General features: G+C 42.8%; 1 long non-coding RNA gene across 1 annotated transcript; it reads left to right on the plus strand.

The window, feature by feature from the left end:
- Nucleotides 1-7,527: 7,527 nt before the first annotated feature.
- Nucleotides 7,528-9,072, plus strand: LOC139076381 (uncharacterized). Its single transcript, XR_011527946.1, has 2 exons — nt 7,528-7,644; nt 8,542-9,072. It is a non-coding gene; the product is annotated as an uncharacterized lncRNA (long non-coding RNA).
- Nucleotides 9,073-26,912: the final 17,840 nt, after the last annotated feature.

Here is a 26,912-nt window from a genome sequence, read left to right on the forward strand (position 1 = left end):
AGAGAGAGGAGGCAGCCGCGCCAGCTATTCATGTTTCTGTGACTCTCCACGGACAGAGTGGGCATTGTTTAAAATCACATAGAAATTGTTCTACACGGCCCTCAATCTCATTAGCTGCCCGGCCACTTTTCCACATTAATCATTCAAACTGACGTGAGTAAATAATACCACATGTGGTTGTGATGACAGTTGTCTCCATAATGTATTTGTCTCGAGGTACTCGTGGTTTTTGCTAAAAAAAAAAGTGTCAGTGACTGACTTTAGAAAACTGTGCAGGCAGGATAGCTGGCTATCTTTATGAGGAGCAGTAGAAAAACTTGAAAACTTACGTTGGGAGAGGCTGAGGGCAGGCGACAGTGGTGAGTTGTGCTCTCAGCACAATGGTGCCTTAACCCTGATAAGACAGAAAAAATTAGTAACGCTCAGAGTCCCTACTCCCTACACATTTCACACACATGTCCAGCCCCACTCCCAACTGTGTCTGTCACTTGCATTTCTGCACAATACTCAAGCAATCTTTGTTGAAACTAGATATAATCCTTGGGACAAGCATATCCACCCTCCCTCCTTCCTTCTTTCCTAGGTACATGGTTTGTACCTAGTTTTGTGCTAGACGTGGAAAATCCTAAGAAGAAAGGTACAGTTCCGGCCCCTGAGGAAATAAAGGACGGTAGGGTCTGGTGGGAGGATACACAAACAAACCAGGACCATATAGTGAAACACGAACATTGGGTTCAAATCCCAGGTGAAAATTATGCATAAATAGTTGAAAAAGTTTAGCCCTCCTCATGGGGGTTATAGCACCTATTGAAATGAGGAGTCCAAAAAGGTACAGCCTGGGTGAGGAAGGTGGAGGAGGAATGTAGTCAGGATGGAAGAGTGCTGGCCATCAAACACCATGAGAAAGGTAAGATGCCAGTGGCCAGTGGGTCTGGGACTCATTGGAGCAGAAGACAGAGGCAGCTCTCCAGGGATGGCAAATACCTGGATCAGAACAAGAGCATCCCATGGAAATCTACAAGCTTGACAGACTGAGGTCAGAATAATCCTCCCACTTGCTCCTTGGGCATTGGGTTGAGGCAAAGCTTAGCAAAGTGTTCCCAAATCAGGCTGACCCTCAGAATCACCTGGAAACATTTTTATAATCCTACCTCAGACCTATTGAATCAGTATTGCATCAGAGGCCTTGGGAATCTGTTTTTCAGAACTAGAGAATTTGTCTTAAAGCTGGCCTGCAGAGTAACCACACTGGCTTCACTGAGACGGTTAGCTAATTTGGAAGAGTTGACTGAGCTAGGAGTGAGCTGAAGCCCAGCCAAGCTCCCCTAATCATGACCACTTTCAGAAGAGAAAACCTTTTGAGGCATTAACACTCCAGTGAGAATTGTTAGCATTTGCTCCCTCAAGAGTAATTTGAGAAAGAGAGAGATTTGCCTTCTGCAGTGGTGGACATTTAGGCACTGACTCATACAAGCAAAGGGGATATCAGAGGTTTAAGGACTCTCAAAGTTGGAAGAGGCCATCGAGTCTATGCCTCCACCCCATGAAAAGTCCAGTCAACAACATGCCTGCTAGGTGACTGTTCAGTCTTTGCTTAAATACATCCAGAGACAGGAAACTCACTACCTCAAGAATAAGCTGGTTCCATTGTGTTAAAGCTCGTGCTGATTAAAAGAAAAACAGGAAAAAATTATGTAACTTTTTACAACTTCTCCCTTGCTCTTCCTGCCGATACTTTGAAGAACATGCCTAATTTATCCCTCAAATATTTGAAATACCCTATCAGATGCCCCAGATCTTTTCTCTTAAGTCAAATGTCCAGAACTTTCCACCACCCCTTTTGTAACAGATTTTGAGAGCTTTCTCAAGGTTTTCAGATGTCACAGCACTTTTCAGCCACATGTGTGGGTTCCCACCATCTTCCCCTCCCACCAAACCAACACAAACACAGGGCTTCTCTTGTCCATAAGAGGCTCATGGTTTCAAAGACAAGCAAGTCTCCCAGGGCAGCCTAAGCAATGGCCTCTGAGTTGGCGGAGAAATTGGGGTTCCATCTCCATTCTCAGCATTTCCAGGACACTTGGGGAAAGGAGCCTGAGGTTCTCCGGGCTTCATGATGTCATAATTATAGCAGAGGAACAGCATAGATCTCTCTTTCTCTCCAGAAGAGCTGTGGACCTTTCGTACCAGAGTGCTGAAGGGATCAGATCCTGTTTCGCAGTCCGTCCAGAAAAGAAAAAGGAGCTGAATAAATAAGTCCAAAGACTGCTTTGGTACCCCAAGGTCTGCAGCTCGCGTTAGTGTTCAGGCCCTCTGATAGCAATGCTCTGCGTCTGCGCACAGCCCATTCCCTGGCGGACCCTCCGGCTGGCAAGCAGCGCACAGCTGCAGGACAAGGGCTTTGCCTGGGAGCTGGGGCAGGAGGACGGCTGGTGGCTAGCTGGGCGTGAACAGTCACACTGTAAGGCAGCCACACCCCAGGTTCCTGAGGCTGGCTTTCTGAGAAAAAGGAGCAGGACAGATCTCTCCCTTCTCACCTTCCTCACCCCTCTGACGACCGCACGGTGTTGGGGGTATTTGAATGCGAGAATATGAGGATGCTCAGACACAGCAGCATCTGTTTTCTACATAGCTCCTCACACAGGGACTCTGCATCACTCCGGGTGCAGTGATCCCATTTTGTTATTCACACGGATGGCCTTTCCCCTCTGCACCAAATCTTTTGCCTTTGGGTTTAGAACAGAGGGACGCAAGGGGGTTGGGTAACAGAATCACCTGCTGAGATGTTTAAAAATATTCAGGGCTTGAGGGAAAAGGGAGAGGGTTTGCGCCGGAGGTTCCATGGGCCCTCTCTGTGCAATTGTGGTGGAGGCGTTTGAAGAAGCACACAGCATTAAGTTGCCAAACCTCCCCTGCTGACTCTACCTCATTGAGAACCTCTGGTTTAGATGGGACAGTGAGCCAAGAGTGGACTCACAGGTCTCTTATTTATGTCAAGGCATGCAATAAAAGTATCACCATCACCATGGCTAGAAAACCTTGTAGCGAGACCCCCATAACACCTGGAAGCAAAGACTTGAAAACTTCTGGGACTTTCTCCTCGACTGCATGCATCTTTTTCTTTCTGTACATTTCCATTATCCTCTCTGGTCAGCTTCATCCCCAAGGTGGGAACATGCTGCTGGAGTGTTTTAATGTTCCACTCCATAGGTCCTCTCCCAGATTAGGACTGAATTTCTAGCAACAGTCTGATCTAAGGCCTCCTCCACATGCTTCAGCTTGCCTTGAGCCCTTCCCATAAGCCCCTTCCCATCCTGTCTGAGCAAAGAAGCATGAGCTGATATTGAAGCATGACAGAGTCTTAAGCTCTACGGCTGATGCTCCAAGCTGCCTGCCCTGCGTCCATTCCTCTTTCTTCCTCGCTGAAAACCCCAGTGTTCATTTGGTGTTGCAGCTAGGGATGGCCATGAAACAAAGTTCTGGTTAATGATATATAACTTAGGGTTTCTGGGAATGTTTTTGCTTTCCTAACCCTGCCATTTCCTATTTCTACGCCATTTCCTTTCTGATTTGGAAAGATAAAAGCAGAACACCACCAGTGTTGTCTGGTGGCGCAGCAGCCATTTTGCAACCGTGAGGCAAAAAGGTTGTAGATGAAGAGCTATGGGTTAAGGATGGTGAAATGGAAACATGGAATGAAACTAGGTCCCTGATGGCTCTGTTATAGAACTCTAGCCTGCCTGATCAGAACTTCTAATCAACTCTCTGTTCAAACACTGTGGTCAGGGGTTTTTTGAGGTCACTTCATTCATCCATTCAAAAATTATTTATGGAGTACTTACTTTCTGCTAGGCACTACTCCAGACAAAATGTAATCTCCCTACCCTTGTGGAGCTTATGTTCTAGTAGGGGAGAAAGTCAAAACAATGAGCCAAGTGTATAATATATTAGATAATCATAAATGCTAATAGAAAAATAAAGCAAAAAAAGAGTTATAGGAAGTTTGTGGCAGGAAGGATTGGAGTGGAGAAGAAGTTACTGTTTTAGACAGGGTAGCCAGGAAAGGTTTCATTGAGAAAATGACATTTGAATACAGACCAAAAGGAGATGAGGGAGCCAAGCTTGCAGGTGTCCAGGAGAAGAGCATTCCAAGAAAAGGAGCAGCAAGTACAAAGACCCTGAGACAGGAGAGTACTTGGTTTGTTTAAGGAACAATGAAGAGTTTGGGAAAGAGTAAGAGTATTGAGATGAGACAGAGAAAAAATGAGGAGCCACAATGTGTAGGATCTTGTAGATCCTCGTAAGGACTTTGGCTTCTATTCTGGGTAAAGTGGTGAGCCACTGGAGTTTGAACAGAGGAGTGACAGGATCTGACTTATGCTTCAACAGGCTCTCTCTGGCTGCCATGCTGAGATGGGGGCAGAAGCAAGGAGGCTTCTGAAATAATCTGTGGAGAAATGAGGGCAGCTTAGAGCAGAGTGGCGGCAGTGAAGTGGGGGAGAGAAGCGGGATTCTTGGATAAGGTGATGGCAAAGCCTGTGGGATTTGCTGGTGGAGTGAATGCGTGAGAGAGAAATCAAAGAGGACCCCAGAGGCTCAGACCTGAGCAAACAGAAGAATGCGTTGCCATCAACTGAGTGTGAGCGGACTGCCAGAGGAGCAGGTCTGGATGGTAAAAAGCTCTCGGCACAGTCTTAGCTGGTACAGCCTCCATTCCAGACAGACTGATGAACTGGAGGATGTACCCTGGCCTCCCTGGGCACCAGGATGTTCTCTGCTTCTTTCCCAGTGAAATATCCTCTTCCACATTCACATCTCTGGTGCCAGGCAGTGATGTTGGGGGTTCTGAAAGTGCTGAAATCAAGACTCTGTTCTGTCCTTTGTATGCTACTTAATAAGGCAAGAAAACGGGCCAAGTGAACATTTTCGCAATGTTTTCAATTAAAAGAGTGGAAAAGCTTCTGTTTGTTCAAGATTTCACAATGAGGTCATGTTTCATAGAATTTAAAAAATCAGTGCAAGGACTCCCTGTTCTTTCCTGGGAGAGAACTGACCCCTGAGGAGTGGTCAGCAACTGGCGGGGCAGTGACGACGACCCTCTTGTTTGAATCGTCTTTTCTAGTTATTAAGCATCCTCACAGTGCTTTCATCTAAGGTTATTTGATTCCCAACTAAATTCCACAAATTCTCTAATGTATGGGTGAGGAAACTGAGCCTTGGAGAGCTCAGGCCACTCAACGAAGGTCATGGAGTGAGAAATCAACAGACACACAATTTTAATTCTAATATTCCAACTTTGATTTCTTATTTGCTATTATCTGCATTACCCTTTGTCCCCATGTGTCCTGAATGAGATTGGATTTGTGAAGTTGACATAAGAATTTCAAGAAGGAACTTTCTACAACTCCTTGTGCGTCTGGGGGGGAGGGGTGTATGCTTATTTATGTCAGTGGTACCCCAAAGCCTCAGTTTCCCTGTGACTCCAGCCAGCAACTATGACTCACTTGTTTCAAAGGAACGTGGATTGATGTGAGTGAATAAAAGATAGATTTAAAATGTGACCTAAATGATCTCCTTCATAAAGGGGCCGCTGTGTTATATCTTAGAAAGATTCACCAAACTCTTGGTGAGGAGTCATGATTTGAAGCCCTGCTCCCTGAAGGCCCTCCTCCCATCTCCTAAATCCCTCTTTCATTTTTTCTTTTTTTAAAGATTGGCACCTGAGCTGATATCTGTTGCCAACCTTCTTTTTTATTCTTCTCCCCAAAGCCCCCCAGTACATAGTTGTATATTCTAGTTGTAGGTCCTTCTGGTTGTGCTATGTGGGACACCGCCTCAGCGTGGCCTGATGAGCAGTGCCATGTCGGCACCCAGGATCCAAACCAGCTAAACCCTAGGCTGCTGCAGTGGAGTGCATGAACTCAACCACTCAGCCACGGGGCTGGCCCCACCCTCTTCCATCTCCATGTGACCAAAGCAGAACAAGTCCGCCCTTCCCTCCTTCTTTTAAGCATTCCCTTCTGTCCTCCTTGGAGCAGTGGGATGTGAGAGAACTCATTCCAGATCATCTTTGAAGGACTTTTCCATTTCTGCCCTAGCCCCAAACATACCTTAAGAGTCTTTTTGTCTCTTCTTACAGTTCCTTTATGTAAAACGGAAGGAAGAGAGAGATAACAAAATTGGTCATGTGTGAAAGGAAAGGGGAAGAGGTTCTCGCCTTTGTCCCCACCCAATCCCACAAGAGCCCCTCACCACAACCTGCCCAGTTCACTCTTTCTTTTTCACCATTCCCAGAGAGCTTGAAGTCCTCCCTTTTGGGCAAACCCCACAAGTAGCCTCAGGTGGCATCCTGCCCCTTGAGTGCTTACAAACCCCTGGTTGTGTTGGGGACGAAGGGAGAGGCAGAGTGTGAGCCTTCTGCCAACGGGATGACTGTGCCTGGGCCCTGGCAGGCAGTTTCTGTCAAGGCAGTTTTACTCAAATGTACTACGAGTGCTTCAAAAACAATGAGGGTTAGAAATAACAAAAGGCAGATGTTGGCTTGTTTTGTGAGAAATGGAATTAGAAAGCGAGATGTTCATGGCCCCTGCAAGTGTAATTTGAGACAGAAATATTAAATGTTGGCTTCCAGCCCCCCCAGTGCCCAAGACACACCCTGGAATTGTCTTAGAAGCCATGCAATGCCAAGTACTGCACCCTCCGATCTATTTCGGTGCCTTGGAGGGAGTGAATTAATGTTTCTCCAAATTTACTCCAAAGTGGTCACAATTACTTGAATCTCAGGAAACAGGGCTCATTTGGAAGATGGTGACAACTTCATGATTGTTTTTACTGTTGTCTTATGGATAGATTACTCCCGTGAGGAAAGTTCCAAGCTTCTCTTTTACCCTCTTTAACATTCTCCCTCTGGGAAGGGTGAGGTAGTGGAACATATACTGGATGTGGAGTCTTAACCCAGCTCTGCTCCTCCCTTGCCAGCTGTTGATCCCAGAGAGCCATCTTGGGCACCTTTTCTGGGCCTCTTGCATCTTTATTTGTAGAATGAGGGAACTGGGAAAATAATCACTAAAAACTCATTTCCAGCAACTCCATGGTTCTCACTTCTTCACAGACCCCTTATCTGCGTTTATCTGTTTTGCTAAGGTTTTCTCTCTTCTCTATGAGAAGGATAGACAAAAGAAGATGGAAGTAAAATTCTGTAACTGTTCAGTTTTGAACTGAAGCTCAACTCAAGCACTTGGATTTTTCAGGACATTTTTATGAAGAACAACTAGGAAGCTTCCTGCAGGGTTCATCATGGTGTTTTCTACTCAGTGCGATAGTTTTACAAAATATTTTATTGATCTGCCAACTTGTACATTTAGAGATACATATAGTTTAGCTAGGATTACAATTGGAAAATTACATGCATGGGTACTAAATTTACATCTTCTCTTGGTTATCTGGGACTTAAAGTTAATCTCAGCAAAGGAACACCCTAATCTCCCTCAATATTCTGGAATCTGTTGCATCATATTCAGTTCCTCTAGCAACTGCCATTTCAGGCTCTGCCTCCCTCTGTCACTGAGTGGACAGTCCTAGGAAAGACTATTTTTCTCCATTAAAATTGGAAACAAACTGCAGTTGGCAAGAACACTGGGGCAGGTGGGCACCACTTCCCTTTACTTCATCTTCACCCCAAGGGAAAATGGGAAAATTCATGAGACAAGTTATGTTATTTATTTGCTTAAGAACTTCCCTTCTGCCATTCCCTCCATATGGTTTATGTTTTCCTTCTGAATTGGTGCTTTCACAGGACAAAACTGCCTTTGTTGAGAGGCAGTAACAGGTGTGTTGTGAGAGAGTGAGCGCGTGCGAGAGAATGGAAGAAAATGTGCATCTGTGTGTGAGAAGGTGGAGGGCAGAGTGTGAGTTTTGTGTGTGCAGGTGTCGTGTCGTCTAAGGCATGAAGACCCAGTGTGCTCCGTGAATTCCTCAGGAGAATATATTCACGTAATATTTAAGAGCTCTTGGCTGAGGAATCTATTCACCATCTGTGAACACATCCCTTCCAGAGGGATGCTGCAAAACCACCTTGGATTCCTAAGATAGACGAGGAAATGCATTTCAGCAAAGGAGTTCCGAGGAAGTACTAGGTCCACGGATGATGAAACTAGCTCAGCAATACTCACCCTGTCTTGCTTTTCTGCCTAAATAGTATATTAGACAAAGCGTGGGCTCCAGGACAGACAGATTGGGTTAGAATTTCAGCCTGGTATTCCTCAGTGTGGGGACGTTGGGTGATTTACTAAATTTCCCTAAATCCCGGTTTCCTTACTCATTTATGTTGGATAGCAGTGCCCAACTCCCCGTGTGACTGAGAGAATTCATTTGTAGAGTTGCTTCGCTCAGTGTGCAGTGCCCAGTGTGTATGAAGTAAATGTTGGTTTCCCACCCATAATTGCAATTCTCAGACCAGGTTAAACAGAGATGGGAAAATTCTTTCCATATGTTCAGGTAAATAATTAACAAGGTTCATATTGCCTTCTAATTTGCCACCAGGGGTTTTGACCTTCTGTCCTTTGGCGTGATGGAGTTGCCTAAGATGTTACAGCTGCACGTGTTGGCTTTAAGCTCATCTTCTCCATGGAACACTCGAATGACTGTGCGCTGCTTTTAAGACACACAAGCACTCCTTCTGCCCTGCATTCAGCATGCCTTGACCGCCAAGCTGTTTTCATGGGGATGCTGTTGGAGCTGTGTCCAGCCTCCCAAACCTATCTGGACTGCTTCTCATTGTGTCCAGTGGTACATGGGGTGGACTGCTGCCCAGGATCTGCTCCATGGCAATGAGACCACACACAACAGAAGCATTTTCTGGGGAAATATAAAACCAGGACCCTTTGTTTCACCAGCCCTGTGGAGTAAGCAGCTCAACTGGACTTTGGTTGAAAAGGAAGACTTGCTCTTTGCTTTTCAAGAGACATCACAGTAGTGTGGAAAGAGAATGGGCTTAGGAGTCAGAGGAAAGTTCAAATCCCACAACTGCCAGTATGATACAAAAACCAAACAAAAAACTGGCTTAACTCCTGAGTCTCTGTTTCCAGTTTTCTAGGTGGTAATATTCAAAACATTGAGTCGCTGTGAGAATCCACCAGAAAGTCACCTCACATCACGCCTGGCACAAAGTAAATCATCAATGAATATCAGTGGGCTTCACAAACCCCTCAGGTGCACATGATAGAATCATCCTAGACACAGATTTGAACAATTTGCTACTTGGCCTATTGGTGGTGATTAGCTAACTCCCAAGGGTTAGCTATCATTACTCTGTGACAATAATTAGGGGGAACAAAGACATTGAGGTGGAAGCAAGCTTTCTCCCTGCTCCAAGAAATAATAATTGTCAGTCGCAATTTCCTAATTTTGAAGGCAGCTCAGCATGCAGGACAAGCTTCTTAAATGTACCTTTATGGGTTGACCCCCTTTGGACACAATCTACCCCCATTCGTGTGTGCTTTACCATAATTCAGAGTTTGCAAGGCTAACTGCTACATTTCCCACACCCCTTATGGTTAGCGTTTCTTATGTGATGTAGATTGCAGTAATCAGATGCACCACATGAGACTTGGATTTGAAATCAAGTTACATGGTATCTTAGATTGGGTTCCCAGGAAACAGACTCCCAGGCAAAGATTTTCCTACAGAAGATTTATTAGGAGCTGCCCTCGGGAATGACACCAAAAGGAAAAGAGGGAAGCAGGACCAGTTTGGAAAAGTTGAACTGCAATGTAGTTGCAAAAGAGACCTCAACCAATCCCCCTGGGGTGCTCTGAGCTGGGAAGGCCCATTCAGAGGGGTCCACAATCGAGGCGGAGGTGACCAGTATATCATACCTTGCATCTATAGGTCATTGGACGAAGGCTGTCCCCAAGGACAAGGCAGTTCCTATTAGTCAAGAGCAATTCTCAGAGACGGACACAACCATCAGCAGTCAGCTCTCCTGGCAGCTGGGAGAATGAGTGTCTGGGTCCTGAAGGGAGAATGTGGATGGCCTACCACAGTCCCCAGAGCCCACTACTGGGCATCCACTGTGCTGCTCAGACCCACTTGCTTATACATACTGTATTCACCCCATCTACAAACAGCTTCTCCAGGCTTCTGGTTGGCCTCATTTCCTAGCAAAGTTCATAAAAGAAAGCTTAGTCAAATGAACTATAGTCCCCACTGATGCAGCTGGTCTTAAGGCCACAACTAATACTCCTCTCCCTTCTCCACTGCTCATTCTAGATTCCTTTCACTCTTTGCTATTACCTCTGCTGATCTAGATGGCTCACTGGCGGGGTAGCCAAATCCTCATCCCTAAAGGTCTGAATCCTTGGTCGGCATGCTCTTCTCAGGCTGTGGCTACTGCACTTGTCCGTTTATTGTCAGAAGTGCACAAGGTCATACCAAAAATGCCAATCCCAATTGATCATCAGAATGCCACACTTGTAGTTTGCTGCATCTTTCATGTAACAGCTCTCTACCTCCTCCTGGAGATCAAGGCCAATTATTCCTACCTGCATAGTATTTCCTTTCTTTGAATGCTAGACTTCTGGCCTTAGCCATAGAGCCTAAAGTTGCAGAGAGAGGAAGAACAAATTCCCCCACATCGGTCAGTGGGAGTGATGGTAATTTGGGCCACTCCTACTTCTACCCCTTAGTTCTGATGCACATGTCTTCTACTTATTGGGTCATAGCACCACATAATGTTAGTTGGTTTCAAGTGTATTTTGTCCTAAAGAATAGCATTCCATCTGTGAATGAAGCTTAGCCTTTTTCCTCTTCTATCAGCTGGCAATAGGGGACTTACCATGTGGCCATGTGTGCACTGAGAGATACCAGTGAAAGAGTGGGGATGACATGGGTATTGGGGTCACCTGCTTGTGCAGCTTATTTGTGCCAATCCCAGATGCACCATTTCCATCTTACAATAGACTGCTGCTAGGGCACCAACCATATGACTTGTTGGATCTGACAGATGGGCAGCTCTGAACAGATGGCTACTTAATGCCCCGTGGTCATGGCCCAGTGGCATACTAGGAACTCTTTTCAAAGGCAATATAATTTTCTGCTGAAGATATCAATTGCCTTGCTAGGTATCTGTGTTGTGATTCCCCTATAGGAATAAACTCGCCATAAATTCCACAGGGCATCTTTTCTCACCACAGATATCTCTATCCTAGTAGCATAGTATTGCCCAAGAGGCCCGGCTGCTTGTACAGAAGCCTAATCTTGTTGCATAGCCTCCTACAGCTCTGCCATCCCTGCTCCACCTCTACTTCCCCACACACGCATGGAAGCATTCTTGTCACCTGATAAATGGCTCGGAGAAGTATTCCCAAGTGTGGAATTTGCTACAGCTCAAACCCAAAGAGGGCTATCAGGCTTTCTGCTTCCTTCTTAGCAGATGGAAGTACACGATGCAATAACTGTCCATTACTTTGGAATAGATGCCCTGGCATGCCCCGGACCCTAAATGCTGTATTGATGTGGGGCCTCTGAACTTCATATGGTTAACTTCTATCCTCTGGAGCTCACAGACTTACCAAAGCCCCAAGTATTTGTCTTGGAATTTGGCCAAGGATGGCTTGTCGGTCACTGGCCCCAGGGTGTGATATTATTTTAGATTTATGATCTTAGCAGGGAGAGGGAGGCAATTTCAGAGCCTTCCAATTGTCCTTCCCTGCTAGGACAGCTCTAACCTCATAGGCCAAGAAATCAGTGTGGGAGATTTGCCAACTACGAAGTATGTTCATTCAAAATATCTACTCGGGGACCATTGAGATAATCATTGGGTGGGTCTGTGGACCCAGTGGATCCACTGTGAGTCAGACTTGGGCCAGAACTCCATTTATTACTAGCTTCCTTGTCTAACAGAGGGGTCATATTTCTTTAGGTGCCTAGCCATGAAAATCAACTTGGGGTCTGTGTCCACTAGTTCTCAATATGCCTATTTTCCTTTCCCCAGTGTATAGTTATTGAAGTAGGTAAGTCCCTTTGAGGATGGATGAGGGAATCGTTACCATATACACTTACCATGATGCTGTGGGATCCTTCTTCCTGGTGACCCAGCTTCTCCTATAGTCAATAGATTCCAGGTTTGAGAATCAGCTTAAGTCTAGGAACTGAGCAAGGTTTCATTTGTACTTCTTGGGGCTGCTTCCCTTGGTCTCCTAACCATCCATTCTTGATTTCTTCTGATTATATAGACTGAGCAATACCCTTTTTAGCTGCCTATCTCTCTTGCCCCTAGGAACACCATATTCTATTAATCATCTACATAATTCTCTGTGAGTCAGGCTGCATGGAAGCCTCTCTGACATTGTTTCTCATCACAATAATTGCACCCACTTGCTTCTGATGGGAAGAAGAAGCAGCTAAACTGAGATACAATAGCAACAGAGGCCTGAACTGATTCTGTGCAATGCTCTGTAGCTAGGATGGCTCTTCAGAGTTGTCCCTAATTGAGGCAAGAAGGTTGGGTCTTTGTACCCGTGCAGCAACCAGACAATGATGTGGAATACATACTTTGCTAGGCAGCCTCCTATGGCCAAGGGCAATTTCTTGTGGCTGAATGCAGCCAACACTCCTGGCATCTAAGGAACCATGCTTCAGGACCACGCCTTGGACCTAAAAGGAGTTTCCGAGTGACACACTACAGTACCCACTCCATGTGGGAAGAGAAGTAGCTCACAAGCATCTCCTCTGCCTATGTGGACTGTGGTGAGGGCTGTGGTTCTGGAGCCAGGAGCTATGGCAGCAGTTCCCTGACTCCAGCTTTTGATGATGTCAGAGGTGGCAGCTCCCTTGACTTTCTAGTTCTGCAGCATTATTTTGAGACATATCCTGTAAAATTAGGTCAGAGTCTATTTCTTTAGCCCTCACAATGATTATGTGAGGTTTCAGCACCTCTAAATAAATCCTTTCCTGCTTAAACTCGTTAGAGTAGATTCTGTTGTCTCAACTAAGAACCTTGAAAAAAATTGCTATTTGATGGCTATCATGTGTTCTGGTTAGATGATGCCATGATGTATGGGTCATTATATGAATTGAATATTGCATAAACCTTCACCAGTGCAGCCGGTTTCTGGATTAAAAGCAAAGTAGTCAATTTATGCTATCCATTGAACTTCCCAGGACCCATAGTACTCAGGTTGTTGATTGACATGGGGTCAGTGCCCAGTTTTGGAGAGTGTGTACCTACATTACCTGGCTATTTAGGCTTGCAAGAAAGGGACATGGACAGATTACTTTGGGGAAAAGCCTCTATTTTAAGATTTCATGGAACTGTGGTATAAGAGATGCATCCGAGTAGCTGTATGGTTGCTCAAGGTCTCAGTGTCATTCAATACGCAGTCTAAATTCGAAAGCTTGCCTTCTCTTTATGCCTGAGCATTTACTCTTTTCCAAAAGGGGATTTCCTTGGATTGGTATACCTCCATCCACAGGAACTGTTACTATTGGCCAAAATTTCTTGTCAAGCCTTTGCGAAGTCTTCTCACGTGTCTTGCACACATAAGGCTGCTCTTGGTTTCCCCAGATCCCTGGTTCAGTCAGCTGGAGCCAGGGTAGCAACAGTCATCGTAATACTCATGGACAAAGCAGAATGCTACTTTGCTTTAAAATGTAGCAACTGTTTTGGGGCAGCTAAGTGGGTTTTTGCACAGACCTAATACAGCCATTCGAGTGCTGCATCCTCCCAAAAATGGCTTGTGAGAATTTGGGCCCCAAATGTTGTATCAAAGTGAGCTTCTGCTTCCCTCCCCTTCTCCAGAGCCCTTTGTATCAATCCATCTCTTTTCATCAATGGCCTCAGATACACTCGATGTAATATGCTTTGCGGAGAAGGTGATTTATGGAGATGCACGCATTTGAAGATAGAGCCTGCAAAGTCTTGTGTCTATGCTGGAGCACGAAAGGATAAATTGCATCCATTTTCTCAAATAAAATGGTAGTTTTTTAAAGCTCACATAACCTTTATAACTGTGTTTTCCTAACTTCCTTGAGGATAAGTTTGAAAAGTGACCCGGGCTTCTTGGTAGATCTCTAAATGCCCGGCCCATTGAATCAGAGTCTCCAGGAGCAAGGCCTGGGAAGCTGCGCATTTAACAAGTGCCCAAGGTGGTTCTTATCAGAAAAGCTTAGGAAACCAAGCCCTTTGCTATAGCCCTCTCTCTGGCCAGTATCATATGACAAACAAAAAGTCTTATAAATGGCCTTCAGGTGTCTTCACCCTGTTCAATGTCACAGATGGACCCCCTGCACAGGTGAACCAATTGAATGTGCAGAAGGTAGCTATTAGACAGACCTTGCTATTCAGACTAACTAGGGAACTAATATCAGTGTGGTCTTTTTTTTTAATCAAGGTGCTGAGATAAAGCTAGGTGGACAGACTAAAATTAAGCATGCTAAAATACGACCAGTTTATGAATAATATATTGTGCAGTGCTAATCTATTAACTTTTTCCTTTCGTCCAAGACTTGTAGAAATCTCTTTGGCTTTTTTTCCCCAGTGAGAAATAACTCTGTGCAACATGTATTAAATACTAGGCTCTTTTCTTTGGTGTAAAGACAGGGAAAAGTGTAGCTTGACAGTAATGAATGACTATATTACACAATTACTTAAACATGAGTCCGGCAAAAATGAAATGGCTTGAGTCTTTTCAGCAAATAGCAGCTTTAAGCTCAGTAAATAATGGCTTGTGTCAAATTTGTTTATTAGCATGGGTAATTTGTTCTTAACTAGACATATTTTACACTTGAAGTAATGTTTTACTAGAACTACATAAAGCAATTGTGCAATTGATAATAAATATGTCACTACTAAGTAATTAATTCATATGGAGAGAGTTAAAACCATGCTAGCACCGCCTAGAGCATAGAAAAAGAATGCATAAACAACTAAAGGAGAGATAGTCAAATAACAGATGGTATGAAAAAGGCAATCATCAGAGAAATAAAGACAGGGACAAAACGTGTGTGTGTGGGATCAAATTTGTCAAGCACCCATAACACATCTGACATTGTGCCAGACCCTTTCCTTGGAAATTTTCAGGGAAATATTGAATTCAGTTCTTATAGATGAGAAAACTGAGGATCTGAAAGGTTAGGCAGCTTGTCCTATGAGACATCGTTAATTAGTAATGGAACCGATGTCTGAGCCTGGGTGTACCTGGCCCTGGCTCATGTCTGTCCGGCCAGTGTCCAGTGTCGAGTTATACAAGCATGAGTTTTAGGGTCAGCTATACCTTGATTTGTGTCCTGGCTCAGCCACTCACTCTCTGATGATCCCAGATATATCATCTTGGTAAGATTACTTAACAACTCTTACTTAGCCTTAATAATAACAGAATCTACTACATAGGATTCTTGTGAAGATTAAATAGGAAAACACACGGGAAAAGACAGCATAAGGCCTGGGGCATATCAAGCACTAAGTAAAGTTAGCTAATATTATGACATCTCCAGGAAAGTCAGCACAGAGTAAATAATTAATTACTTAACTAATAATTGAGCACCATTTTCACATAAAGTGAGAAAAATGGTATTTTATTTTTCTCCGTATTAGTTCAGGTAGATATGGACTGAATTCAACTAAGACTGTGGTTAAACACAGACTACGTATTTCTGAGACAGTCTTACTATCATGAAATTTTATTATTTTTGAAAAATGTTTCATTTAATTCCACTCAATAACCATTATTCAAGCACCTGCATCTGTTCCTTCCTTCCAGGACCTCACAGTCTTAATGATTGAGTATAGGGTGGTGTCAGGAGGACAGAAGAGGAAGAGAAACAGGAGGCATCTGGAAAAACAACGAATAGGACTTCAGAGTGGCAGAACATCTCAGCAGACCTGGTCTCGCCTTTAAAGCAGCCAACAGCTTCCGGTGAGCTAGGAACCCTGCTTCACAAACTGATGGAAAAGACACACAACAGTTCAGTGTAGTAAGTAAAGAGGTAACACTTTAAAAGAGGTGGGCTGGGCAGAGAAGTGTGGTAGATGCAAAGGGTTGAAGATAAGAGAGAGCACTGTAGCCTGGCACATAGAAATAGCAAGTAGTTCCACAGGGCTGGAAAACATGGGAAAGTGGGTGGAGAAAGAGCTATGCCAAAACAGGAGACACAGGTTTGAAGGAGACAATTTTTGAAGAATCTTCCACACCCTTTACACTATCTGTCTGTGGTTTGTTATTTTGGCTGCCCATTAAAAGCACCCAGGATGTTTTTTAGAACTACTGTTGGAGTACTGAAATCTGAAGCAACCATCTAGACTGTTTGGGTTCACCTTCCCACTGAGAAAATAGAAAAGCAGACAAAATGTATTTTAAAAATCCATTTGAGCATCTGAGAGCTACCAAGAGAGTAAGAATTTGAAGGGCCAAGATCTAGAAGAGGGGGAAAGCCAAGAGTCGTGATGTGATATTTGGGGGCAACTTTTTCCCTTAAGAGGTGTGACTGCTGGTTTCCAAACCAGTGCCTGAGAGATTGAGAAGTGGGTGAGTTTTCAGTAGTTTTACAGGACTAAGGATAGAAGGTGGTGAAAATTGGAGTTCAAAGCCCACCAAGGTGGAGTGGGCCTGGCATATACCCCTGGATTTAATTGCGGACCCCCAAAATTTACACACTAGGAGTGAGGATGGCCTGAAAATAAACCAGACCTCATAAGAACTGAAGCCTAGATTTGTTTATTTCATTCCCTGATTGGATTCAGGTGACCTTATTCTAGCTGCCTTTCAGAAGCAAAAGTGAACTCCCTCTGGTGAAAAAATATAATATCATCCAGAGATTTAGATTATCTCTATGATGTTCCACACACTATGTCCAACACTCAATCAAAACTAATGAGGCATACAAAAAGTACAAATCTTGGCTGAAAATCAAGAAAAAAATCAGACAATATAAACAGACCCATAGAATAGTTTTAATAAAGTCCATGTCTGGAATTATCAGACATAGACTTTTAATAATTATAGTTAATATATTTGAGGAATTAAATAATGAGAAGGAGAATTTCAGAAAGAATGGAAATTATAAGAAATATGAAAATGGAAATAATACAATGCAAAAATACAAAAACTACAATTAAGAAATCAATGGATAGGTTTAACAGCTGAGTCAAAACACAGTAAAAAATAAAGGGAAATATCTATATGGAGGTATAGACAGAGGGAAGCAGATAAAAGAGAGAAAATAACCTAATAAAAAAGATTAACAGGTCTAAAATTCGGGTAGTTGGAGTCTCAGAAGTAGTGAAGAAAGAGTCTGGGAAGGAGTAATATTTGAAGGAATAACGGCTGTGAATTTCTTTTTAATGATGAAAGAGACCAAGCCATTGGTACAAGAAGTTCAACAAATCCCAAACAGGATAAACACACAAAGATCACACATAAGCACATGATAGTGCTTCTGAAAACCAAAGACAAGAGCAAAATCTTAGATATATACAGAAATAAAGACATATTGCTCTCAAAGGAGCAATAATAAGACTGGTTGTTGACTTCTCAACAGAAAAATTGAAAGCCAAAAGCCAATGGAATAATATCTTCAAAATGCTTAAAGAAAATAACAGCCAACTTATAAATTATATATTTTATGAAAATATTCTTCAAAAACTAAGGTAAAGGATTCTACTATTTTTTAATCTATTTTTTGGTGAGGAAGATTGGCCCAAGCTAACATCTGTTGCCAATCTTCCTCTTTTGGCTGAGGAAGATTGTCCCTGAGCTAACAACTGTGCCAATCTTCCTCTATTTTATATGTGGGATGCTGCCACAGTGTGGCTTGAGAGTAGTGTGTAGGTCTGTGCCTGGGATCTGAACCTGTGAACCATGGGCTGCTGAAGCAGAGTGCACAAACTTAACCATTATGCCACTGGGCCAGCCCCCAGGATTCCACTTTTAAGAAGTTTGTAATAGGTTATATCAGACTGATGCTCCTGCTGCAACAATGAGATACCACTACACAGCTATTAGAATGTCTAAAATTTGAAAACTGACCAAAATGAGTGTTAGCAAGGATGCAGAGCAACTAGAACTCTTATACATTACTTGTCAGAATGCAAAATGGTACAACCACTTTGGAAAACAGCTTGACAGTTTCTTATAAAGTTATACATACACTTATCATACAAACCAACAATCTCACTCCGAGGTATTTACAGAAGACAAACAAAAACTAATATTCACATAAAAACCCATATGTTAATATTTATAATGGCTTTATTCATAATCACCAATAACTGGCAACAACTCAAAAGTCAATCAACAGGTGAATGGATAAACAAACTGTGGTAAGTCCATCCATACAATAGAATATTACTCAGCAATCAAAAGGAACAACTACTGATCCTTACAACAGCATGGATGGATCTCAAATGCATTATGTTAAGTGAAAGGTGTCAAGCTTAAAAGGCTACATTCTGTATGATTTCTTTTATTCTGGCGAATGCAACATTCTAGGAACAGAAAACAGAACAGTCATCACCAGGGGCTGAGAATGGGGGAAAGGGTTGACTATAAAGTCTGTGAACAATGGCATGCTGTTAAGTATTTAACAACAAGTTCTTCAAATAAAACTCTCTAATGTATAGGTCATGCCAATTACCCTAGTATAAATATTCCCAGCACTGCCAATTTTAAGCTATCAACGTGATGACAGTGAGCATGGAGCTGCGAAGAGATGCACAGCAGCAGAGTGCTGTGTAGTATTTCCACCATGCAGATACAGTAGATAAAAATAACCTCTCTACCGGGGATAACATTATAGTGCAAAATAAATACAAAGTAATGAGTTAGTACTTATTGCATTTTAAATATAATATATTGAATTGTAAGTTTATGTAATTTAATTTTAAATAATAGATATTTTTAATAATTGGCTTGAAAAGATCCTTAAACTTTAACAATTGGCTCTCACAAGCCGGTACAGGCTGGTTCCAACACATTACTAAGAACAAAGGACGTTTGTGAGGTGACAGAAATGTCCCATATCTTGATTTTAGTGGTGTTATAAAACTGTATGCATCTGTTAAAACTTATAGATCTGTACACTTAAAAAGGTGAATTCTACTGGATGCAAATTATAGCTCAGAAAAACCTAACCAAAAAATATGTGTATGTCCTTTGTCCCATCAGTACTAATTCCAGGAATCTATCCTTGCTTATATTCAAACATGTCCACCATTGATTTTAAAAATAAAATTGGAATTAACCTAAAATCTGTAAGTCAGATAACGAATAATAAATTTCTGTATATGCATACAAGAGAATATTCTAGGCAGCTAGAAAAAGTGAAGCACAAAAATGCATTTGCTTCTGGAAGGGTGGTTAAGGGATAAAGAGTTAGACAGACTTACTTTTCATGCATACCCTGTTGCACATTTTGAAATTTTACATGTGCCTATATTACTCGTTCGAAAAATAAAGAAAACCTAAATTGATTGTAATCAAAATGAAATAAAGACGTTTTTAAGTAAAAAAACAAGAAAACACTGCCGAGATAATTTACCACTAGCACACCTTCCCCAATAGTGCAATGCCTTCAGGTACTATCTCATGCATTGCTCACAACTCTGTGAATGAAGAAACTGACCCAGAGACTGAAGAACTTTCCCAAAGGCACACAGCAATGAGCTGTAGCTCTGGGACTTGGAAATGCACGCTCTTTGCTTTGCTAGACTGCCTTTCAGGAAAGTTCAGGGAGGGTCTGGGAATCCTTAGCAGGGCAATGGTAACTGAAGCCAAGGTGAGCTAGAACATCCTTGAGAGGGAATTTGAAAAAGAGAAAGACAAAGAATCAAGAATAGACTCCTGGAGACCTTATTACTTAGGAGGAGAAAGAAGAGGCTATCAAGAAAACAAAAAAGGAACTGTCAGAAAGAAACTATGTAACTGAACGCCATCTATTGCTTAAAATGTTGGGAGAAAATACATTTGTGTAAAAAAGTCACTTTACTCTCTGTTAGTTGAACTGTGTTCTTCAGACTTCACTCATTTTATAAGAGAAACAGCATGGTCGCCACACCTGTGGGCACATGCATGTTGGAGCACATTGGGCCCAATGCCATGCCTGGGATTCTGGCTTTTCCATGTCCTACTGTTCAACCATGAGAAGGGTGGTGTTGTCTACTAGCATTTCAGCCAGCGGTATGACATAAGAAGTCGAACAACTCTCTATCGTGTGGGGACCTAATTTCCTTGGACAATTTAGGATGGAGTTGTGAAGAAATGGGTTTAACCCATTGCTTCTTGTTCGTTTTGTTTCTACATTCAGTTATGGAAAGAACTAAGAATGATAGTCGTTCCCCGCCCCACAACTAATATGAAACAGGTAATACGCTGTGCGAAAGCAACCTGGAGCAAGGAAATCAGGAACAGCTGGGCCTAACACAGCGCGGTTACACATGTCCTTTCTGAGAGACAAATCAGAACAGCTCAAGAGGAAGGCAGCCGAGACACACGAACTTCTAAAACTCTGCACTCGCCAGCTGGAGGAACGAATTGCGCTGGGAGAACTTAAGAGTCACTTGAGAGTATTTAGTTCTCCAAGTGAGTAGCAAAACTGTGCTAATGAGGTCTTTAACACCTGTACTCTGACCAGCAGCTGAGTCTAAGCAGAACCAGGTGGGGCAGCCAACAGCTTAGAGGTGGCCGAAGGGAGCTCGAAACCAGAAAGAGAAGCCCCTGTTCCTGGTCGGTAGGTTGCAGACGATGTTTGCTTTCCCTTTTATGCTTTTCTCTATTTTCCACACATGAATATATATTTACACATCAAATTGTAAAAACTGTTATTTTGAAAACAAAATGTTGCATTCACTTTATCTTCGCCAGTTGTTCATTCCCCGGTGACTTGCTTTCGTCTGTGAGCACACAGTGGCCCAGGAACTAGACACAGCTCCGACTCTGTCAGTCGTCTCCTCCGAAGTCTGCATCTGGACTGCGGCAGGTGGCGAGAGCACGAAAGATAGGATGCGGAAAGAGAAAATACCCTTCCAGGACGCCCTCCTTGGAATGCTTTGGCCTTGTCTTCCTTGTGTTCTTTCTTCTGAGAACTAAAGACGGCTCCTTGAAGTACCTCCATGTCCTTTCTCCCCTAAAATACTCCCTGCACTTGCCTCTCTTCTGCTCTCAGTTTCTAACAGAGCAAATAGTGATAACTAGACAAATGGAACATGAAATATCAACGTTTTAATAGAGGTAACTAGCTGAAAACTAGAAAAGGCAAGACTTCAGGTAAAATGGATGAGAAAACGTGACTTAGAACCGAAGCCAATGTGAGGCTTCCCATCTTGAATCTGCATCTTGGATTCTGTGTGGTAAGGTAGCCTATAAAAAGGATCTAGGCCTGCTCCTGCAGGGCAATCTTAGAGGCTAAGGACCCACCTGGGCATGGGTAGACCAGGAGGAGGGTGGCCCATTTGAAGACCCTGCCACCTGAGAATGTAGTCTGATCAGTTTCAAACTCTGACCAATCAGATTAGCGACTCCTTCTGCACTGGAGAGCGTTAAGGAGGTCCCCAAGTGGGCAGACTGTGAGGGCCCTTTTAGGGGCCGTGGCAGAAAGGTGAGAGGTGAAGGGCGGAGGAAAGTGGCTTTCCTTTCTCCTTATCTCCTCGTCCCAGCAAAAATGGAAACCCATTTGAGAGTCCCCCATGACTATTCTTCAGCCCAAGTGGTTAAAAATTTCCTGAACCAAATCCTCCTTTCTATAAAAATATAAATGTCACAAATTGTACCTTTATAACAAACATATAATTGAAACTTCTCACACTTCTTTCAGCTCCAAATCCAGCTTCTGTAGAAACCTGCAGTGTATTCTACCTCTCATCTGTCAAAAATAGGAAAGGATCTCATGCTATGGTTGCATTTGGTAAGAGCTGTGCTTGTGAGCACAATCAAAGCTTAAAATTAGAATGGCCACTATTTGCTTTTCCTAAATGGAGTGTAATAGGTTACAATTCTTTGGATTATTGGAATTTTAATTAGGAATTCCAGACATTATAGTAAATTAATAGCTCATGATTAAGTTTCCATTGGCAATTAATGCCAGGTTTTAAATAAGTGTTTGTTACTTACATTTCATGTTATGTTTACATTTATTAAGTAGTCAAATATTTCTGTTGATTGCACAGTGTTCCTATGAATAGTCACAAGCATCCTGATTAATTATAAAGCACTACTCTGGCAAAGATGTCTTGTTGTGAGACTGTGTAGATACACATGTTCACAGTGTAAGTTTGCAATGCCTGTCTTGACTAACATTTGCATGTTGTGTGTGCTGGAAAAGCAAGTGCAGATAGAGATGGTGTCCCGTGCACTCTAACTGAACAGAGGTGGCATCCACCTTTGCTTGAACCGGATTGATGAACTCACAGGAAACTGATTAGCTAGAACTGGGGGAAATTTGTTTCTAGTTTTTCTTGGAATTTGGTCCATGAAAATAGTTTTTGGAATTCGCAGGAAAACAAATTTATATAAAAATAGATGTCTTTTTTTTAACTGAAAGAACGAGGGAACTTCTTAATGCCTAATGTTCAAAAAGCATAAACCGAAAAAAAAGATGTTCTTCTGCTTCCACACTGAGTTAATTAATTTCAGCTGTGTTTTGAGGTGGGCCCTCAAGGGAATTATGATATTGAGATAATTTAAACAACAGCAAAGCTTCTGATGAGGACAAAGTGAACTTGGGGTATTCAGATGAACTCTGTGATGTATACACGGCTTTAGGCTTTTAAAAATCTCCTATCATGCCCCGTGAATATATTATCATTTCTCTGTTCTAACTCTGAAGAAAGTGACACACAGTTGTAGAGTGACCCATAGCAAAAGGGTGACAGAATTCAGTCTAGTATGTGGTTCTTCATTCTCAGACTATGGCTCTCTTGTACTAGGCCAGTGGTTTAGAAATTCTTTGAAGCCACAGAAATCTTTCTTCAATGAAATCTCCACAGGAAGCCTAATATTTAAAACAGAGTAGAGCTGCTCAATAATTCCAAGCCAATCTCAAGACTTTCATCAATTTTCAAAATACTTCCCAGATTGTAAGAACTTCCAGGAAACCTGATTTTCCCCTACTTCGTCTCCAAAAGAAATGGAACTCAAAGGCCTTCTACAAGTTTCTTCAACTAAAGGTCTCTTCACCGCTGATGGGCAGTGCCATCGCCAGGCAGGTTGACTCCCAGGCACCATGCGCGCTTCAGCAGAACCTGAAGATGGGAAGCCCAAATTGTTGATGGTGAATGGGAGCTATTCAGAACCACTGCCTTGCAGCCCCTATCATCAACGCGCCCAAGCATTTCTCCAGGTACTGGCCTTGCATTCTAGACAGTGCAGAAAAACATCAAAGGAGAAACCTGACTGAATCCCTCAAGATCCCTTTCCTTAACCCCCTAAATTAACTCAGCCTTTCTTGAATAGCCTGTAAGGAAAGAAGGAAAGAAGATTCCCAGTTTATGTGAGTACCTGCCATGGGCAAGGTGTGGTTATGCTAGATGATTTCCATATCTCATTTGACCTTGCGAGGTGGGTAGTTCTGTTCTCATTTTACAAAGGAGGAAAACAAGACTCAGAGTGGCTTCATAACTTGCCCAGATAACCTTGTTAAGAGTTGAGATTTGAGTCTGCGCCAGTCAAATTCTGAAGCCCATGTTCCTTCCACCACCCCATCTCTGAGCCTCTTACTTCTGGCATCTCTCATAATCACCAGAAACAACAGGCTATTGGGCACAGGTTTTGTATTACATGGTACCTTTTTTTATTATAAAAGCCAGATTTCCTCAATTAGTAGACTATAGGCAATTTGAAGGACTCAGCCCATAAGAGTCTTTGCTTGGAACGGTGTCTAGCATAGAGAAGGGAGTTCTCTAGTCTAATTCCCACTTTTCAAAATGATGATAGCACATGCCATCGTAATCAGTATTTATGATCACATGCTATACTGTTTATCTACTCAAAAGACACTAACGGGCATCACTAACAATCAAGTGGTCAAAACCACCTCTTCTCATTCTATTACAGGATGGTCTGTACTGAAAAGATACACAGGTCTGTTAGCCCAAGTTGTGTTTGGTCAGGAGAAGTAGTAACTCAAATCAAGGCCATAGCTGATATTCGTGTACAGGGAGAGTCTTTGGCGGGAGAGGAATACACATTTCTAAATACACTCATTGTCTTCTCTCTTCTTGAGTTTTCATGACTACAGATGATCCTTTGCATCTGGTCATCCAAAAAAAAACCTACCAGAGCTGTAATTTCTGAATACACTAATGATGAAATTCTCCTTAGTGAGTAGCTCTTTTTGGAAGAGTTCCTGGAGGTATATATCATTTGATTTCACAATAGCAAGTGCAGTTGCCCATACAAGAAAAAAAAAAAAGATAGAATTATCTTTTTTCATTACTTATAATCTTTTTTAGTCTAGTGTTTTCTCTATTCCCTCCTCTGCAGTAACAGTAATATTAGGAGACAAGAAATTTTGGCAACTTCTCAGAATATAATCATTTTTCCCCTAAAATTTTAAGTTGCACTTGGCATCAAATGACAATAGAGTTTTGATATCAAATAATAAGCCTGGAGAATGTCTATACACGTACACACACAGTTGTTTGAATAAAAGGACATAATTCCTCTTTTCCTGAAAGTGGAGTTTCTCTAGTTGGGGGAAGGAACCTGAAATTTGCCCCACTCAGCCTTTTCTCCTCCTGTCTTAGTCAGCCCAGCCTCCTGTAACAAATTACCATAGGCTGTGGTTTAAACAACAAACATTTATTTCTCACAGTTCTGGAGGCTGGGTAGATCAAGATCAAGATCAAGATCAAGGTGCCAGCAGATTTGGTGTCTGGTGAGGACCTGCTTCCTGGTTCTCACATGACTGCCTTCTTGCTGTATCTGGTGGAGAGAACAAGAGAGAGCGAGAGCGAGAGAGAGTGAGAGCTCTGGTCTCTTTCTCTTCTTTTAAGGACACTAATCCCATCATGGGTGCTCCACCCTTATGACCTCATCAAACTCCATCTCCCAAAGGCCCCATCTCCAAATACCATCCCATTGAGGGTTAGGGCTTCAACACCTGAATTTTGGGGGGACACAAACGTTCAGACCATAGCACTTTTCTTCTTGCTCCCCACTTTTCACTGCCTGCCAAGGGACTCTGCAATGCCAGATTGGGAAAGCCCTGTCCTCCTCATCAACTCTTCTTTCTTGAAGACAATCCCTGGAGAATGAGGTCATTCTCCTTTTCCCTTGGTTTCAACAGACACATAGTCTTGCTGAACCAAAGCATGCACTCTCCCCCCAACCCCAGGTTCCAGAATAGTTCCCCTTCCAGGAACTGGAATTCTGTAGGTGGCCCCAGGGATTTGTGGATAGGAAGGAAAAAACATTAGAATAAGAGTAGATTTTTCACTTTTTTAAGACCCCTTTTTGTTGCTGCAATGTTTTCTTTTCCCTGTCAGGAAAAAAACAGTTCAGTGAATATTTTTGGTGAATTTTAAGATAATTTTCAATATTACAAAAGAATTTGTGCTCATTTAACTTGATACAAATACATTAAGGATATGTCTCTGAATCAAACTTTGGGTTTTAAAAACTTGCAAAAGCCTAGCTATTTTGGGGCACACAGAACAAGCTGCAACTCTTCATGGATGATAGCAGAGATTGCTAATTAGAAGGTTCTGCGGGGTTTCAGAAATATGAAAAGCCCTGTGTTTTGAAGACCATTGGCCACAGAAAAGTGAAAAACAAAATAAAAATAATTGGCAGGGTCAGAGTGGTGGGTGGCTACCTGCATGGGGCAGCCCAAAGCAAGAGGATCTGGCCCAAAAGCAGGAGAGAGACATTTCAAGGTCCTGCAAGAGTCTTCCCCTCACACCCCCTTCTGTAGCTCCATCCCCTAGGACATCTGCCGGGACTGGGAAGGGTCCAGAGGGAAGGCTGCCCCTGCCCAGTTGGACTCTGGATGGTCGGAGAACAGGGGAACTCCTCCGTGGCCTCCCCTCCTTAGCTTACAAATGGCAAGTTGTACCAGCAGACCTCAGGGGGGAGGTTTATAACAAGCAAACTGTTACTAAAAAGAGTCCGAGGATGTCAAAGTCTTTAGGTAATAAACTTAAAAACAATAAGAGTGCATTTCCAGTTATCCCTATAATGACTCCTTTCTTGTTCACTTGCATCCTAAGGCGCTTTTGCAAGCAGGCGTGGTGGGGTTTCAACCAGCAGTGGCAGAAGCGCGCCCCACTCGTGTGCTCTATTGTATCACTCAGCAGCCTACAGTCTACGCCCACAGGGCTAAGTCACTCAGAGAGCATCACCCACCACATGCGGTAACAGAAAAAAAGACTTAGAACTGCCAGGTGATGAGGCACCCAGATGTCCGCCCTCCCGCCACACAGTGAGCCTGTGGTCTCTGGGGTTTCTGCTCTGAGGCCTCCACCTTCAGACGCTAAAATGCTTGTGCAGTAAGAAGCTGTGGAAACCCAAGGAAACTTTACTCCCAACCCCACCGTTTAATTCCGCTAGAGAATTTTAGTGGAAATTTAATAAGATTAAGTTGAAGTTCCAAAGGAAGTTATAGGTGGCCGCATTCCCAAAGGGAAATTTAAACACCTGTTTGGGGCAGCGTTTTGAGTTCTAACCCTGACCTATTTTTCTACTAAATACTTTTGTTAAAGGAATAGCTCACCCTATCTAAATAAAGAAATGATAATATATTATTGCCCAGTAGAGTATAGATATTTAAAGTTTCTTATGGCCACTCCTCTTGTAAAGCAAAGGATTGTATACTGCTTCAACCATTCTATTTATTTATAAATTTGGAATTGCAGGCATTTGCTTGTCTTAAAGCAGGGCATCTCTATACTGTAAACCAGCCCACGAAATTTATGGTCTATGGAC

This window comes from Equus przewalskii, chromosome 16 (assembly GCF_037783145.1).
Source record: "Equus przewalskii isolate Varuska chromosome 16, EquPr2, whole genome shotgun sequence".
NCBI classification, from domain to species: Eukaryota; Metazoa; Chordata; class Mammalia; order Perissodactyla; family Equidae; genus Equus; species Equus przewalskii.